Source organism: Miniopterus natalensis, chromosome 5 (assembly GCF_054644295.1).
Source record: "Miniopterus natalensis isolate mMinNat1 chromosome 5, mMinNat1.hap1, whole genome shotgun sequence".
NCBI classification, from domain to species: Eukaryota; Metazoa; Chordata; class Mammalia; order Chiroptera; family Miniopteridae; genus Miniopterus; species Miniopterus natalensis.
This window is the reverse complement of record NC_142085.1, coordinates 12,024,328-12,040,802: the sequence shown is the minus strand read 5'-3', so window position 1 is coordinate 12,040,802 and position 16,475 is coordinate 12,024,328. Positions and strand designations below refer to the sequence as shown.

At 38.3% G+C, this 16,475-nt stretch overlaps 1 pseudogene; it reads right to left on the bottom strand.

The window, feature by feature from the left end:
- Positions 1–3,072: 3,072 nt before the first annotated feature.
- Positions 3,073–6,113, bottom strand: LOC107545559 (DNA polymerase iota pseudogene; annotated as a pseudogene).
- Between the last annotated feature and the right edge of the window lie 10,362 nt (positions 6,114–16,475).

Genomic DNA, 16,475 nt, shown 5'->3' with positions numbered 1-16,475 from the left:
TGTGTGCATAACAATGTTTGAGAAGCACTGTTTGTACAGACTCCTTTTTAAAACCACTAACATCAGAGAAGCATATTTCCAAAACAGGAATTCTTTTCACCCCCTATTATAAATATAGTAAAACACTCATTTGTGGTGATGAATATAAAGTGTATGTATCTAATGCACAAAGTCAGGGGTGTAAGAAGTGGAATTTTTAATTGCACATAATTATAAAGCCCCCATTTCCTGAGGGGGTAGGTGGAAACTGAACCTCAGTAAATTCAGGATCTCTGCTGCTGCTTTTCTCTGAGGTAAAGTCTTAGGTTCCTCTATTGTCTAGAAGGTTGGGGGAAGGTGGGCATCCGATCTTCCATAGGGGAACCATCCTATTGGCACTTGCTAAAATGTAAAGTATCCTAAACAGCCCTTTGTTGAAAATCTGTGTAGCTTGCTGTTAAACCACGATTCAGTCTTACTGTTGAGGCTGCTCCAGGTTTGGCACCTCCCTGGCTGCTTCATTCTGCTATTTCTATGCTGTGTTAGTCTACAGGGAAATCTTTGGGGCTAAGACTTCTCCACAATGTTTACCCAAGGAGTTCTGGATCATTCTGCTGCTCTGGCATCGCGTGATACCATGGGAAGCTAACTCTGAGGTTTGTATAAGGTCCTGTCTAGTAGGCATCTCTCACAGCCATCTCTTCCTAGGGATCTTGCTGTCCTCCGGAGGTTCCACCTGGGAAGCCAAATACAGGGCCGCAGGGCCCCTTGCCTTCTAGATCTCCAGGCACCTATATCTCAGGACCGTGACTCCCTGTGCAGAGGAAGGGAGAGCCTCTTCATAGGGACTCACCAGGTGGTGGAATGCTCCTTCCTGACGCCCCTCCTCAACCCAAAGCATGGAGGTTTCGATTTTTGAAAGTCAAAGGCCGTTTTTCTTTTTAACATCCCTAGGCCCATATTCTAGCTGGCTGAGTGGGGGAGGGCCATGGGTTACAGAAATGCAGGGAGAAAGTGTTTCAAAATATCATGCCACACGAAAATGGGATACAGGGATCTCTATCCTATTATATATTATTATCGAGGAGTGTGCTGAGCGTGACTAGGAGCACACAATCATATTGTGTTCTCATAGAACAAGAGGCTGGAAGCATGAGACAGGGATCCTGTGTTGAGAACATTATAGTCCGAGGAGGCAAACTGCACAAAACAACTGGAGCACAAGGGCAAAGCTAAATGTTGACAAGAGTAAAATAGATATAAAAGCAGCACCAACTACCCTATTGGGGGCTATTAGTGGCAATTACAGCACCTGAAGGACTAGTCTGAAGAGTCCACCCTGAAATCGGTGGTTCTCAAAATTTGTCAAGCATCAGAATCACACTTGTCAAAACATGGGTGTTGGGTGCCACTCCCAGAGTCCTGATTCAGTGGGTCTGAAGTTCCCGGATGCTGCTGATGCTGCTGGTCAGGGACCACATTTTGAGAACAGCTGCCTTAAGTGTCAACATCCAGGATTTGCAGGTTTAATTCTGCAAAATCACTGAAGTCTATCTGTTCAGCAGCCCTTCCTGACATCCCTTATCCTTTCACTTGCAGCCGCACCCACCATCATTAAAATATGTCCTTTGGCTAGTCCCAGCCTTCTTTTCAAAATGACATAAACGACATGTCTGTTCTGATAGTCCCTCTTCTATGCATTTCTTTCTTTCTTTCTTTTTTTTAAAGAAAAAAATATTATTTTATTAAAAGCAGACAAAGATAAAAGATACCTTAAAAAGTTAGATGCTGATTTCTGCCTAAGATAATTACAAGAAATATTAGAACTTTTTAAAAAAGAAAATATCTAAAAAACTCCTGATGTTCTTGCTACAAGTTATTGTTTTTGATAACCCCAAACTCCCTGTTAAAAATCCTTGATGGTTAGGGAATTCAAACTTCTTACCTAGAAGAAAATTTAAGCTACTCTTTATTTATGTTTGTGTACTTTATTTTTATTGTCTTTTCTTTAAATTATATCTGCAAAGGTTATAAACAGGACTCCTCCAAACAGTGCTAAGGGATACTTTGGTGTGTTCTAGAAACATCTTCTACCTCTTACAAATTAAAGGTGTCCACAATCTTATATCCAATTTTTAATCTGGCAGGCAAAAGGCAAAGGCAATAACGTAAGAAAGAATACATCCATCAGTTTAGTAACTGTGTATATTAGCTGTGGGTGTGACATTCTTAATCTCACCTCCAAAGTGCAGAGAAGATGCAAAAACACTTAATGAACTGCTTTTAGACCCTACAGCTAGCCAGGAAGAAATAGACTTCTTCCACTCTCTAGCATTCTTAGAGACCCACACCACCTTGCACTTCTGGTGTCCATCCTTCCCTTAATCTTTCTGCATGGAGAGTCCCTACTAGTTTTCCACAACATGTACATACACTCCCCTGCCCAGCTCCCCACCTGGCCCCTGCCACACAATTAATTTATTCAATAGTTACTGAGTGCCCTCTGTGTGTCAAGCATTGTGGTAAGTTCTAGGTGTAATAAGAGGCATTAATTGAATTTGCATCACTTTACTATTTTTTAAAAATTAACTTAATAAATGATACATAGTACTTCAAAGATATCTACATTTTTAATAGGTGAGTTGGCAGAATTTCTCATTTGGCTGCTTCTTAATGGGCTGAATTTCATAAACCACTCCATATTTCAGAAAGAAAAATTCTTTGCTATAGCATAGCAACGATTTGGTCAGCTCATTTTTTTTATATGCAGGCATATACAGTATACCTTTCTCCTCAATTTGTGGAAAATTAACTAAAGCTGACCAAGATGTATTTTGATTGAAAAATATTATAAAATAGTTTTAGAAATAAGAGGACAGTAATGTTTTACATTATTTCTTCTATTATGAATTTTTTATACTTTGTGCCATAATTTACTTCCCATAACTATTCTTGCTTTATTTGTAACATTTTATATTGGATTGTGACATTATTGAATATCTATTAGTGTTTAATTTAGATTATCTTAATAAACTGCTAATCTGAGAACAACGGTCTTTCCCTTGCTTTTTAGACCTTTTTTTCTGAACATGCTTATTTATGTACAATGTGGAAATCTGATCCTGTTATCCTCCAATCAGCCAACAGCTCTTTTTGTACCTCTTCTGGTAGGTCATAGAAAACTTCAGGATCAACATCAGAGGAAAAGTAATTTTCTCAGCAGAATCTTGCTCTCTATTTTCTGCAAGTCCTTCATGATGAGACACTGTTGCTATCGGTTGCTTGTGGCTATCTGCAGTGCGGTTTTTGGAGAAAAGTTGCTCACTCTGCAAATCTAGAAATGAATGGAACACAGACACAGCAGGGTTTGTATTTGAAAAGTGGGATCTTTGAGATTCTGTAGGTCCTCGACTCATTTGTTCATCTTTTAAACTACTGTCTAAATAATGTGAATAATCCTTTTGGCTAGACAGATAAGAGGAACTACTGCTATTTAAGCCTGAGGTTCCTGGTTCACGGGGAGATAGCGACAGTATCTGTTTGCTGTTAGATAAATGATCTCTAGAACTTAAGGGACTATCTTGCATTTGTTTTGTAGAAAAGAAAGATAATACTCCTCTAGAGGCATGCAACGGACAACTCAAACTTCCTTTCCCTTGCACTTTTTCTCTAGGTTTTCCAGACAGGATTTCTTCTTGAATATCTACTGGAAGCTGCTTCAAGACTTCTTGGTCAATACCCTCATGAAGTGAGCAGAGTGGAAATTCATCACTGTCTTTATCTTTAGAAAAATTTAGAGTACAGTGGTACCTTGGTTTTCGAAAGTGACACACGGCTTCCGCTGAGGGCAAGATCCTGAGGCCTAGCTGTCGGCTGTTGATCCCTCGGTTTTCGACTGCTTCAGAACTCGAACAGTCTTCTGGAACGGAGTACATTCGAAAACCGAGGGACCACTGTATTTAAAATGTGGAGACTCCCCAGTTCTTGTACTTTCAATTCTTCCAGTTGGTAGAAAATCACAATTTGTTTCTTTGTCTTTGGAAAAATCCTCCATATGAGTATCTTTCTTTTAAAAACTGTGCTTGCCAGAGCATGAAGTTGTTGATAATGATGGCGTTAAATAATAACCAATAGTCCCTTTCTTAGTAGTATTTAGTGACTTAAGGTGGCAGAAGCACACACTTAAAAGGGTTAGGTGAAATGGCATTTTCACATTCACCATGTTGTGAAATCGTAAGTGTGCCAACCATTGGTGTCATTGCATCATAACTTCCTGTCCCTAACTTCTGAATTACGTGGTATGGAACACGGAGGGCATTGATGCCTCTCATGGCTACAGTGCTTCTCAAATAAATACCGATGGATTATGAATCTTATTGTATGTGGCTTCCTTGCATCTTGGCATACTCTGTTCAAAAGACTAGAAAGTAATTCTTCTATCTTGCTTTTACTTCAACTTCTGATGGACATTTTTTTTGAGAACATATTCTCTCACGTTCTCAGCATTTTGTTTTCACCTGCTTTCTTTGTTCAGTAAGATTTCCAGCATCTGCTTGTAGAAGCTGCAGGAATATGATGTTTGCAAATGGACTGGAGACCGGAGAGTGAGGAATTAATAAGTGCATTTAGCAAGATGGCTGGGTAGAAATTCGATATACAAAAATCAATATACATAAATTTTAAAATGACTATATTTAAGATAGCATCTAAAACATCAAATACCTAGGAATAAATCTAACAAGATTCGCAAGACCTCTATAAACTAGAACAATAAAACTTTAATGACAAATTTAAGAACAAATAAATGAAGGGATATACCATGTTTATAAATTAGAAGAATCAATAACCAGAGGTAAATTCTCTCTATATTGACCTTTATATTCAATGAAATCCCAGCCAAACTCAGAGAATGATTTTTATGGGTTTTGATGAGCTGATTCTAAAATGTATATGGAAATGCAAAGGGCCAAGCAAACTTGGATAAAGTGATAAGCAAACTTGGATAACTTTTTCTACCAGATGTCAAGAGTTACTATAATCTACAATAACTAAAGCAGTGAAGTATTGCTATAATAATAGACAAACAGATCAAAGGGAAAGAATAGAAAGTCCAGAAACATATCCTTAGGTAATGGATACTAGATTTATGAGAAAGGAAGCACAGCAAAGCAGTAGGTACAGGACAATGTTGTAGGTAGGTGCCCAGGGAACAGGCTCACAAAGGGAGATTGACAGACAGGGGTTTATTTGGGAGTGCTTTCAGGAACAACACCTGTAAGGAAGTGAAAAAAACACAATCGGGCACGAGGAGAGGTTTAACTATAATGTAGTGGCAACAGAGGCCTCAGCCAGTTCCATGAGGAGCTCTGGTTCTGAGACAGTCCTTTAGAAATGTTACAGGTTGAGGCAAGGGGGCCAGGCCTGGCCTTTGTACCCCTACAATGACCAGTCAGTCATTTGATGTATGCTGCCCCCAAAGAGGGAATCTAACCTTGGGTAAGGCAGCTTCCTTCTGCCAAGGAAAATTCCTGGGGAGAGACCATTGTTAGCTATCCAGCAGTTGGAGGAATGAATATCTTGGTGGGATTTGGCCAGTGCACCACAGAGATCTAGTTCACCCCTTGTACTATGTGGATCCACTTACTTTATATAAGTTTAATCCATATAGGAACCATTCCTCTAGGATTCTGATTAATTTTTTTTTCTGGTTCCTGGAGAAACTTATAAGACAAAGATTAAGTAGAACCAACTATCCCCACCACTGCAGCTGGTATTATGATCACAACTGATATCCATATCTGTCCTCTACTGCTATTCTAGATTCCCTTCATCCTTGGCTAGCACCTCTGCTAGTGGAGGTGGCTAACCTGATGGGGTGGACAAGACTGTCATTCCTGAGGGGTCTGGGCCCCTGGACACCATGTCCTTGTCAGGTCATCCAGGGTTGCTGCACCTGTCCATTTTCCATCAAAATTGGGCATGAGAATACTAATAGGCACCTCAGCAGGTCACATGGGTGCTAAGCATATTCCTAGCTACCCTCATTGTATAGGAGCAGCTCTACTTCTTCCTAGTACTAAGGGTCACTTACTTCTGCCAGAATGGTGATCCTTCTTCTTGTCCAGAGCAACCATAGCTTACAAGTTAATGGAACTCCCCAAAGCAATATACAGATTCAATGAAATACCTACCAAAATCCTAACAACTTCTTTTTTTCAGGAATTCATATTAAAATTCACATAGAATCTCAAAACACCCCAAATAGCCGAAACAATCATGAAAAAGAAGAATGAAGTTGGAGAACTCACACTTTCTGATTTGAAAACTACAGTAATCAAAACTGTGTGATATGGGCATAAATACAGACATACAGATCAATGGAATAAAATAGAGCCCAGAAACAAACCTTTACATATATGTTCAAATGATTTTTGACAAGACCATTTAATGGATACTAAGACCATTTAATGGAAAAGGGACAATGTTTTCAACAAATTATGCTGGGAAACTGGATAGCCATGTACAAAAGAATGATGTTGGGCTTTTACCCTACACCATATACAAAAGTTAACTCAAATGGATTAAAGACTTAAATGTAAAGGCTTAAAGTATAAAACTCTTAGAAGAAAACATGGGAAAAGCTCCATGACACTGGATTTGGTAATGACTTCTTGGAGATGGCACCAAAAGTTCAGGCAACAAAAGAAAAATATAGATAAATTGGACTTCATCAAAATTTATTTATTTATTATTATTTTTTTTAATTATTATTTTTTAAAAATATATCTTTATTGATTTCAGAGAGAGGAAAGGAGAGGGAGAGAGAGAGATAGAAACATCCATGATGAGAGAGTCATTGATCGGCTGCCTTCTGCAAGCCCCCAACTGGGGATCGAGCCCGCAACCCGGGCATGTGCCCTGACCGGGAATCGAACCCTGATCGCCTGGTGGATGCTCAACCGCTCAGCCATGCCCGGTGGGGCTGGACTTCATCAAAATTTAAAACTTTTGCATCAAAGGACACTGTCAACAGAATGAAAAGGCAATGCACACAATGGAAAAAATACTTCCAAATCATATATCTGATAAGTTAATACGCAGAATATATAAAGAATTTCTATAACTCAACAAAATAACAAAAACAACCCAGTTAAAAAATGAGCAAAGAATTTGAAAAGACATTCCTCCAATGAAGATATTCAGATGGCAAATAAGCACCTGAAAAAATGCTCAATATCACTAATCACTAGGAAAAGAAAATCAAAACTCACAGTAAGCTACCATTTCCACCCAATAAGGTGACTATTAATATTTAAAAACAAAAAACAAAAAAACCCACCACACCTCAAAAGCAGAACTAATGTTAGTGAAGAAATTGGTACCCTTGTGCATTTCCGGTTGGAATGCAAAAATACTACTCCAGCTGCTAGAAGCAAAAACTAAATTTAGAATTACCATATGATCCAGTAATTACCCAAAAGAATTGAAAGTAGAGACTCAAATTGATATTTGTATACCAGTGTTTGTAGCAGCATTATTCACAAAAAGATAAAAGGCGGAAACAACCCAAATATCCATTAATAAATAAATGGATAAACAAAATGTGGTTTATACATACAATGAAATATTATTCAGCCTTAAAAAGGAATGAAATCCTGACACATGCTACAATGTGGATGAACCTTGAAGACATTATGCTAAGTGAAATAAGCCAGACACAAAGGGGTAAATAGTGTATGATTCCACTTATATGAGATACCTAGAGTAGTCAAATTCATAGAGACAGAATGGTGCTTCCAAAAGCTGGAGGGAAGAGGACATGGAGAGTTATTGTTGAAATAGGTACAGAATTTCAGTTTGGAAAGATAAATAGTTCTGGAGATGGATGGTGGTGATCATTTCACAGCAACATAAATGTACTTAATGCCACTGAACTGTATACTTACAAATGGTTAAAATGATAAATTTTATCTTTTGTATTTTTTACCACAATAAAAGAAATCAATGGGACTCATATTGTGTCGCCTGGTGAAAGTGTTCCCCTTTGGGGAAGAAAGGCCTCTAAACAAGAAGAACCTAGAATTGTGGCCACAGGAAACACAAAAGTTCCCAGTGGATAACTGGGGCAATGGTGATCAGAGTGCTGCTCATATTTCCACCCCCAACCATTGGTTTCTGAACCCATATAATACCTATTAGGAGTAGAGCACTAATAATTGACTGGCGGATGGCACCTCATCATTGCAGGATATCATCTCCAAGCTGGCACCTCAGCTGCACCTTCAAAGACCATTTCAGCACTCTCTTAGACCAGCAACTTCTGGGTGATACAGAGGTTTCCCATGGTCCAAGGTTCAGTACTACACCTCCTTTTTTGTAAAATGGGCCCCTTGGCCTGCCATCACCAAGAGAAGAACATACTCCAGGGAGCCACTGCCCTTCCAGCCTGAATCCCAGAATGGGACACATGGACCACAGCCATCCCAGGTGTCCCATAGTCTGAGCAGATGATCTTAGCTGATGTGAATGAGCAAGAAATAAATGTTTATTGTATGCCACTGACATTTTTGTGGCTACCTGCTCCACAGTATTTTGTGGCAATAACTGATTGGCACACTTCTATATCTCCCCAGACCCCAATTTCTTAATTTATCTCATTTTATTTCTAACTTCTTAAGTAGAATGATTGCTTTGCTTATTGACAATATTTTTAAATCCAGGATACTTCTGGTCAAGATGGCAGCATAAGTAAATGTGGTACTCACATCCTCCCACAACCACATCAAAATTACAACTAAACTACAGAAAAATCATAATTTAGAATTGCCTGAAATCTGGCTGAATGAAAGACTGCAACTAGGGAATTAAAGAAGAAGCCACATAGAGACTGGCAGGAGATGTGGAATGAGCTGGTCCCATAACCGTGTGTGGCGGCTAAAAATCGGAGGAGATATCTCTGCTGCAGAAGGCCCCACTGAAGAGTGAAGGGTCCCAGACTGCAGGCAGGCACCATATCTGAGACTCCATCAACCTGGCTCACACTGTTCGCCCTGCCCTGGTGATTCCCTGAAGTTCTGCCCCACCCAAATTGCCGACCCAACCAAGCTATTTCCAGCGGCTTTTCCACACAAATGGCCTGTCATGGCTCATGCTCCATATTTTCCTAAAATCTCTCAAACAAGCAGTAACTGGCTTCAGCATGCCCTGTATCTCCCGTTAAGTGGCCCCAGGCCTGACACTAGTAGCATCCAGCCTTGGTTCACAGCTTAGCCTCAGCTAGGTACCTCCAAGTCCAGAACAAGTAGCAGCCATCTGCAGTTCATTTCATAGCTCATGCTGGCGGTCCCAGGCAGAACACAGGTGATGACTGACCTTGACCTGCACCTCCTAGAAGGCTCCAGAGCCACAGCACCCAGTGGATGGCTTCAGACCACAATGAAGCACCACTACCCAACCACCTCCATAAGAAACACACTCGAGGAACAGACTCTGTGGGGTGGGCCCCTGCATAGCTGATTCTCCACGGGGGTCAGAGTTTGGTGGTCGTGGTCACAGCCAGTCCTTGCAGCTGACTGACCTGGAGATAAATCCCTCCCATTGACCTGCCAACAGCAATCAACACTCAACTACAAGAGGAAGGTGTACACAGCCCACACAGGTGGGCACACCTTGAATGCCCAGCTTGGGTGATCAGGGAGGTTGTGCCACTGGACCCTACAGAGCTCCTACTACATTAGGCTACTATACCAAGCCCGGGAGATGTAGCAGTTCTACCTAATACATAGAAACAAACATAGGGAAGCTGCCAAAAAGAAATATGTCCCAAATAAAAGAACAAAACAAAACTCCAGAAAAAAAACAACTAAACAAAATTGAGACGAGCAATCTAGATGCAGATTTCAATCTAGAGACTAGATGCAGAGTTCAAAACACTGGTTATAAAGATGCTCAATGAACTTAGGGGAAGAGTAGATAAACTTACTGAGAACTTCAACAAAGAGATAGGAAACATAAAAATCGAGATATAAACCATAAAAAAGAACCAGTCAGAAATGAAGAATACATTAACTGAACCAAAGAATATATTACAGGAAGTCGATAATAGAGTAGATGAAGCTGAGGGTCAAATCAGGGAGTTGGAATGTAAGGTAGTAAAAAACACCCAATCAGAACAGCAAAAAGAAAAAAGAATTAAAAAAAAATTAGGATAGTGTAAGGAGCCTCTAGGACAACTTCAAGTGTATCAACATTCATATCATGGGACTACTGGAAAGAGAACAGAGAGAACAAGAAATTGAAAACCTAAATGAAAAAATGACAGAAAAATTCCCTAACTTGGTGAAGGAAATAGGCATACAAGTCCAGGAAGCACAGAGAGTCCCAAATAAGATGAACCCAAAGAGGCCAATAATAAGAGGCATCATAATTAAAATGCAAAAGGTTAAAGACAAAGACAGAATCTTAAAAGCAGCAAGAAAAAAGCAATTAGTTGCCTGCAAGGAAGCTCCCATAAGACTGTCAGCTGATTTCTCAAGAGAAACTTTGCAGACCAGAAGGTATTGGCAAGAAATATTCAAAATGATGAAAAGAAAAGACCTACAACCTAGATTACTCTACCCAGCAAATGTATCATTTAGAATCAAAGGAGCTTCCCAGACAAGAAAAAGCTAAAGGAGTTCATTACCACTAAACTCATATTATATGAAGTATTAAAAGATCTTCTTTAAGAAAAAGAAGAAAAAAGATTAAAAACATAAACAATAAAATGGTCAAAATATGTATCTATTAAAAATGAATCTAAGAAAAACAAAATAAATGAAGTAGAACAGAAACAGACTCATAGATATAGAGAACATTCTCATGGTTGCCAGATGGGAGGGTGTTGGGGGGATGGGTGACAAAAGTGAAAGGATTAAGAAGTGCAAATTGGTTGTCACAGAACCAAAGTAAAGTACAGCACAGGGAATACAGTCAATAATATTTTAATAACTATGTATAGTGTCAGATGGGTGACAGATTTATCAGGATGATCACTTAGTAAGTTATGTAATGTCTAATCACTGAGGTGTACACACCTGAAACTAATAAAATAATGTATCTCAAGTGTATTTGAAAATATAAAAAAATGACTTAAAGAAAAGTGCATTTAAAAATATTTTTTCCTCAGAACTCTTTTGGTCACACATCATAGCTTTTCATATGTAGGCTCTCATTGTTATTCTTTTATAATTTTTTTGTAATTTCTGTTTTGACTTCCTTTTTAACTCAAGAAGATAAGTTCTATTTTGCTGTCCTCTTGATGTTAACTGCAGTCTGTTGCACTGTGGCTAGTGAATGTGAATTGTGTCATTTTTTGAAATTTACTGCAATTTGTTTTGTTAGGAAGCATATGCTTGATTTTTGTGAATGTTCCTTGGAAACAACAATAAGTATTTTCTGTTTTGGGATACTGAGTCCTATTTAAAACTGTTAGGTCAGTCACTGAGAGTTTAATTAAAATCCTCCACAGCTGCTGCTATCCCCTCCCCATCCCTCCTCTTCAGCTTTTCCTCCTCCTTCTTCCTCTCTTTCTTTTTCTATTCCTTCTCCTATCATCATCATCATCATCACTGTTGTTTGTCTACTTGGTGTATATTTATCCTTCAACATCATTCTCTAAGTTCATAAATACATATAAAATGTTGCAGTAGGCTGAATAATGGCCCCTCAAAATATCCAGGTTCTAATCCCTGGAGTCTGTGAGTGTAGTCTTTTATGGAAAAGGGTCTCTGGACCTGTGATTAAGTTAGGGATCTTGAGATAAGGAGGTTTATCCTTGATTATCTGTGTGGCTCCTAAATGCAATCTTAAGTATCCTTTGAGGAAGGAGACAGAGGTGACACAGAAGAGGAAAATGTGGCCATAGTAAAAATTAGAGTGACCTCGCCACAAGCCAAGGAATGCTGGCAGCCATCAGAAGCTAGAGAGAGCACACCCCACCTATACCTTGATTTCAGCTCAGTGACACAGATTTTTTTACTTCCGGCCTCCAGAAAATCTAAGAAAATAAATAATGTGTTGTTTGAACCTTCCAAATTTCTGCTGCTGTAACTTGTTACAGCAGCAATAGAAAATACATATATGTATATAAGCCTAATTTTCCCCAATTTAAATTTTTTACAAATATGACATCATACTCTTACAGTGCTCTTCAACTAGCCCTTTTCCTCTTAATACTGTATCAATTATGTCTTTACAAGTCAATATGTATAGATCCCACTGTTTTATTCCACAGAATAGATATTTCATAATTCATTCAATCATTTCTCTATGGATGTAAATTCAAGTTGTTTCCAGTTTCTTATTGCAAACAGCACTGCAGTAAATATCTGGTGTGCGTGTGTATGTATATATGTGTGTGTATATGTATGTTTTATATGTTGGGATTTTTTGAGGGGACAATAGATTCTTATGAAAATCTATGGGTAAGTACATTTTAAATTTTAGTAGATGCTGTCAAATTACTTTCCAGTAATGTTATAACAATTCACACTTCCATCTGATTTGAATTTCCCTCAGTATAAGCAAAGTTGAACATCTTTTCATATTTTTGGCAATTTGCACTTTCTATTTTATTTAACACTTGTTTAGTTCTTTTGCTTATTTTTTCTTTAGATTATTTGCCTTGATACTTTTTCTGTTGTGGATTTAAGAAACATTTCTCTAGTCTTTCAATTAGCCTTTGATTTTATTCTCCTTCCAATTCTTGCCCACTTACATCTAAAGAAGCCTGAGAATCTAAAATTACCCTCTCCTCTATGCCTTAATCAAGAAATCCCACCTCTCAGTTACTCTAATATAGTATTTTGGAACAGATCGTTCTCTCATATCACTCATTCTAAATCCATCATTGCCTGCCTGATGGGTCTCAATGACTTAATCTGCATAGATGCTTTACGAATACACATACTATCAGTTAGTATAAGCTAGGTTATGCAGCAGTAGCAAATGATTCCCCAAGTCTTAGTGGCTTACAACAAAGGTTTATTTCTCCCTAACACTACATGTCCACTGATTGTTTCAGCAGCTATTGACACAGTCTTTATCAGGAATATTGTTGTTCATCTTGGCAAAGGGACAGAGAGCATAAAAGTTTCAGCTGTAACTGACACATTAGTTTTGCTCACACTTCACTGACCAAAATTAGTCACACAGTCATGCTTGAGTTCACTAGAGCAAAGAAATGAAATCCTTCTACAAGGCAAGTCACTGAATATCTATGAAGAGTTATCAGTCTACCATACACACACAGATATGTGCAGGCAATGGGAATATCATATCACAAGTCACATAGGGGCATTCAATGGCTTGAAGGAAGTAAACCAAGACAACAACAACAACAACAACAACAACAAAAAGAACAGGCGACTCCTGATGTCAGTGGAATCAAATGGCTTAGCCCAGAGCTGCTTTTATTCTTCTACTGAGGTACATGAGAGTCAGCCTCCCGGGGCACTTCAGGCAGCCACTGGACTGAACATTCTTTTCCCTAAGTTCAGATAGAAACTTCTGAGGCTGCTGGCTCCCCAGAAGCACTGGCATAGTGTGTCAGTGCACAGGTGTGTCCCTGTGCCTGGATCATAATGCCCTACATCATCCTTTCAAGAACCTGAAACCTCAGAGGAGATCCCTTTCAGGATCAAGCCTCTCTTTAGAATAGAGAGGTAGTCAAGGATGTTTGTCCAGAAAACACTCTAAGTCAATATTCTGTTCTTGGTGATTTCATATTGGCTTCTTTCTCCAAGTTAAGAATTTTTCTAAAAGCTTATCCTAAGTCCTTCATATCTTTGCCATCCACCATCCCCACTGTGTATGTCTGGAGGTGTCATCTCTCTTGCGGCATGATCATGTTTTATTTACCATCACTGTGGTAATCATTAGTGCTGCTCACTGATACCTGGTTCTCTTCTCTCTTTGGACACATGGTAGGATGCACTTCCTGGCTCCCTTGAGGTTGGTTCTGTGATAGTTTGACATGAATTGTGAGTAGAAGTGATGTCTGTCACTGTTGGCTAGAGAATGTGTTAGTGTGAGAATGCTCTTTTCCTTTTGGAAAAAGCCACCAATATTTTGGGGCTATATTAACTGTTGCATAGATTAGCCTATCTTGACTGAAACTATCACCCCTTTTCAGGTATTTAAAATACACAACTCAGGCACATAATAATCTTTGATATGTCTTTAGACACAATTGGTATGAAATGTTCCATAATTTTCAAGGTACAGAGATAGTCCCAGCATTCTTATCTTTCCAAATTAAATTTAAACTGGCTCAAGCACCCAGATGCCATTGAGGTGGGAAATTCGGAATCAGTCTATTGGGTATTTCCCACATACTCTACCTTGATCTTTCTCAATGTAGTTGGCACACCTTCTGTATCACAATTACCTAGGGTATTTGGTAAAACAGACTCACATGGTACCTCTCAAATCAGAACCTCTGGAAGTAGGACTCAACATGCCCCAAAGTTACTTTTATGCACTTAACACATGATCTTTCTTAGTCTGAAATCACTGTGCCTACCTTGTCTGTCTGATTCCCACATGACTTCTAGTTCAGCAGTATCCAAAAGAACTTTCTACAATGAAAGAAGCTTCTATACATGCACTGTCTAGCCACTAGCCACATGTGGCTATTGAGCTCTTGAAGTATGACTAGTCTGAGAAGATGAATTTAAATTTAAATTTAATTTAAATGTAAATAGCCACATGTGTCTATGAAACTATCATATTGGACAATGCACGTATAGATTGTTAGTCCCTGAGAGCAAGACTGTATCTTTAATCTCTGTATTCCCTCTGTGCCTGGCACAGAATAACCCAGTAAATAAAAACTGAAATGGGAAATAGGCCTATATAATTTCCATTTTTTTGAAGTTATACTAAGAAAAGAAGAAGTACCAAAACAGGATTACAAAACCTGTGGTACATTTTACTTGTTTATCTTACTTTTTTTTCTTGTGATGAGAACTTTCACAATCTACTCTCTTAGCAACTTTCAAATATGCAATACTCTATTATTAACCATAGTCACCATTTTGTAAGTTACATCCCCATGAGTTATTTACTTTTTAACTGGAGCAGTTTGTACATTTCACAACCAACCCCCCCTCCCCCAACCATCAATCTGTTTTCTTTATCTATGAGCTTGGTTTTACTTTATTTTTTATTAAAAAAAAATTATTGGAGTAACATTGGTTAATAACATTATATAAATTTCAGATGTACACCCCCCTTATAATTCGTCATCTATATATACTCTATTGTGTGCTTACCACCCAAAGAATTCTAGTCTCCTTCCATCACCATACATTTGACCCCCTTTACTCTCTTCAACCTCCCTGGGACAGCCTAGAAAGCCACGACAAGTGGAATAGGGAAACTGAGAATACTTTATTTTTAGATTCCACATATAATAAGTAAGATCACATGATATTTGTTTTTCTGTCTGGCTTATTTCACTTAGCATAATGCCCTCAAGGTCCATCCATGCTGTTGCAAATGGCAATATTTCATTCTGAATAATATTCCATTATATATATCACATGGTGGTAGACAGGGGAAGCAACCTGCAGGCAATCCATGATTTTCCTTAAAAAACAATTCTTAAAAAAAAAATTTTAAATGTTCCAAGACCATAAAGTTCTATTCAACAGAGCAGAGGGTCTGCAAACTCACAGACATGTCATATATTTTTTTATTTTTTTCACGAAGTTCACATTAGTTAGTTACATTTAGAGATCAATAAATTTCAAATTTCAGATGATCATATCATCACATGGAAGCAATCTACTGGGCTGTAGAGCATATACCCACTCCATAGGTATCTTAATGCCCAGTCACAGAATGAAGATGATTTGAATTGAAAGAAATTCCAAAGAAGAAATGACCAGTTATTAACTCTGGCTTTAAAAATATGAATACTATGCTCATGAAATGTATGGCTTTTAGCAAAGTTACTAGCCGGTAAATCTATCAGGAATTATTACTTGCAAAACATACCCTTAAGTAAAGAAATAAATCTGGTATTTAGTTACTGGATCTAAGCCAATTGGATCTAAGCCAATTCAATTTGAGGACATACGACAAAATAATTATTTGAGTTTTAGGACAGGTGTTCTTATCCATTCTTTCTGACAAATGGTAAACCACAAAAATAAACTGTACATTGAAGTTAATTATAATAAAATATCATTAGCATTAAGGAAGATAACTGACTTTCTTATCTCTAAAGCATATGTCCAAATTATCCAAAAGTATTTTCACATTAGATATAGGTTAAAAACAAGGAGGGACACAACCTGCCTCTTTAATGCTACTTGAAATACTTTGTGATCTGCCTGAACATCAACTCTATTGATCTGGACTTTCAAGGTCATGCAGGAGTCCTGGTTTTATAAGAGTTATGATTCTCTATTGAACTCATGGAACTTAACCTGAAACTAGTTTTTGTCCAC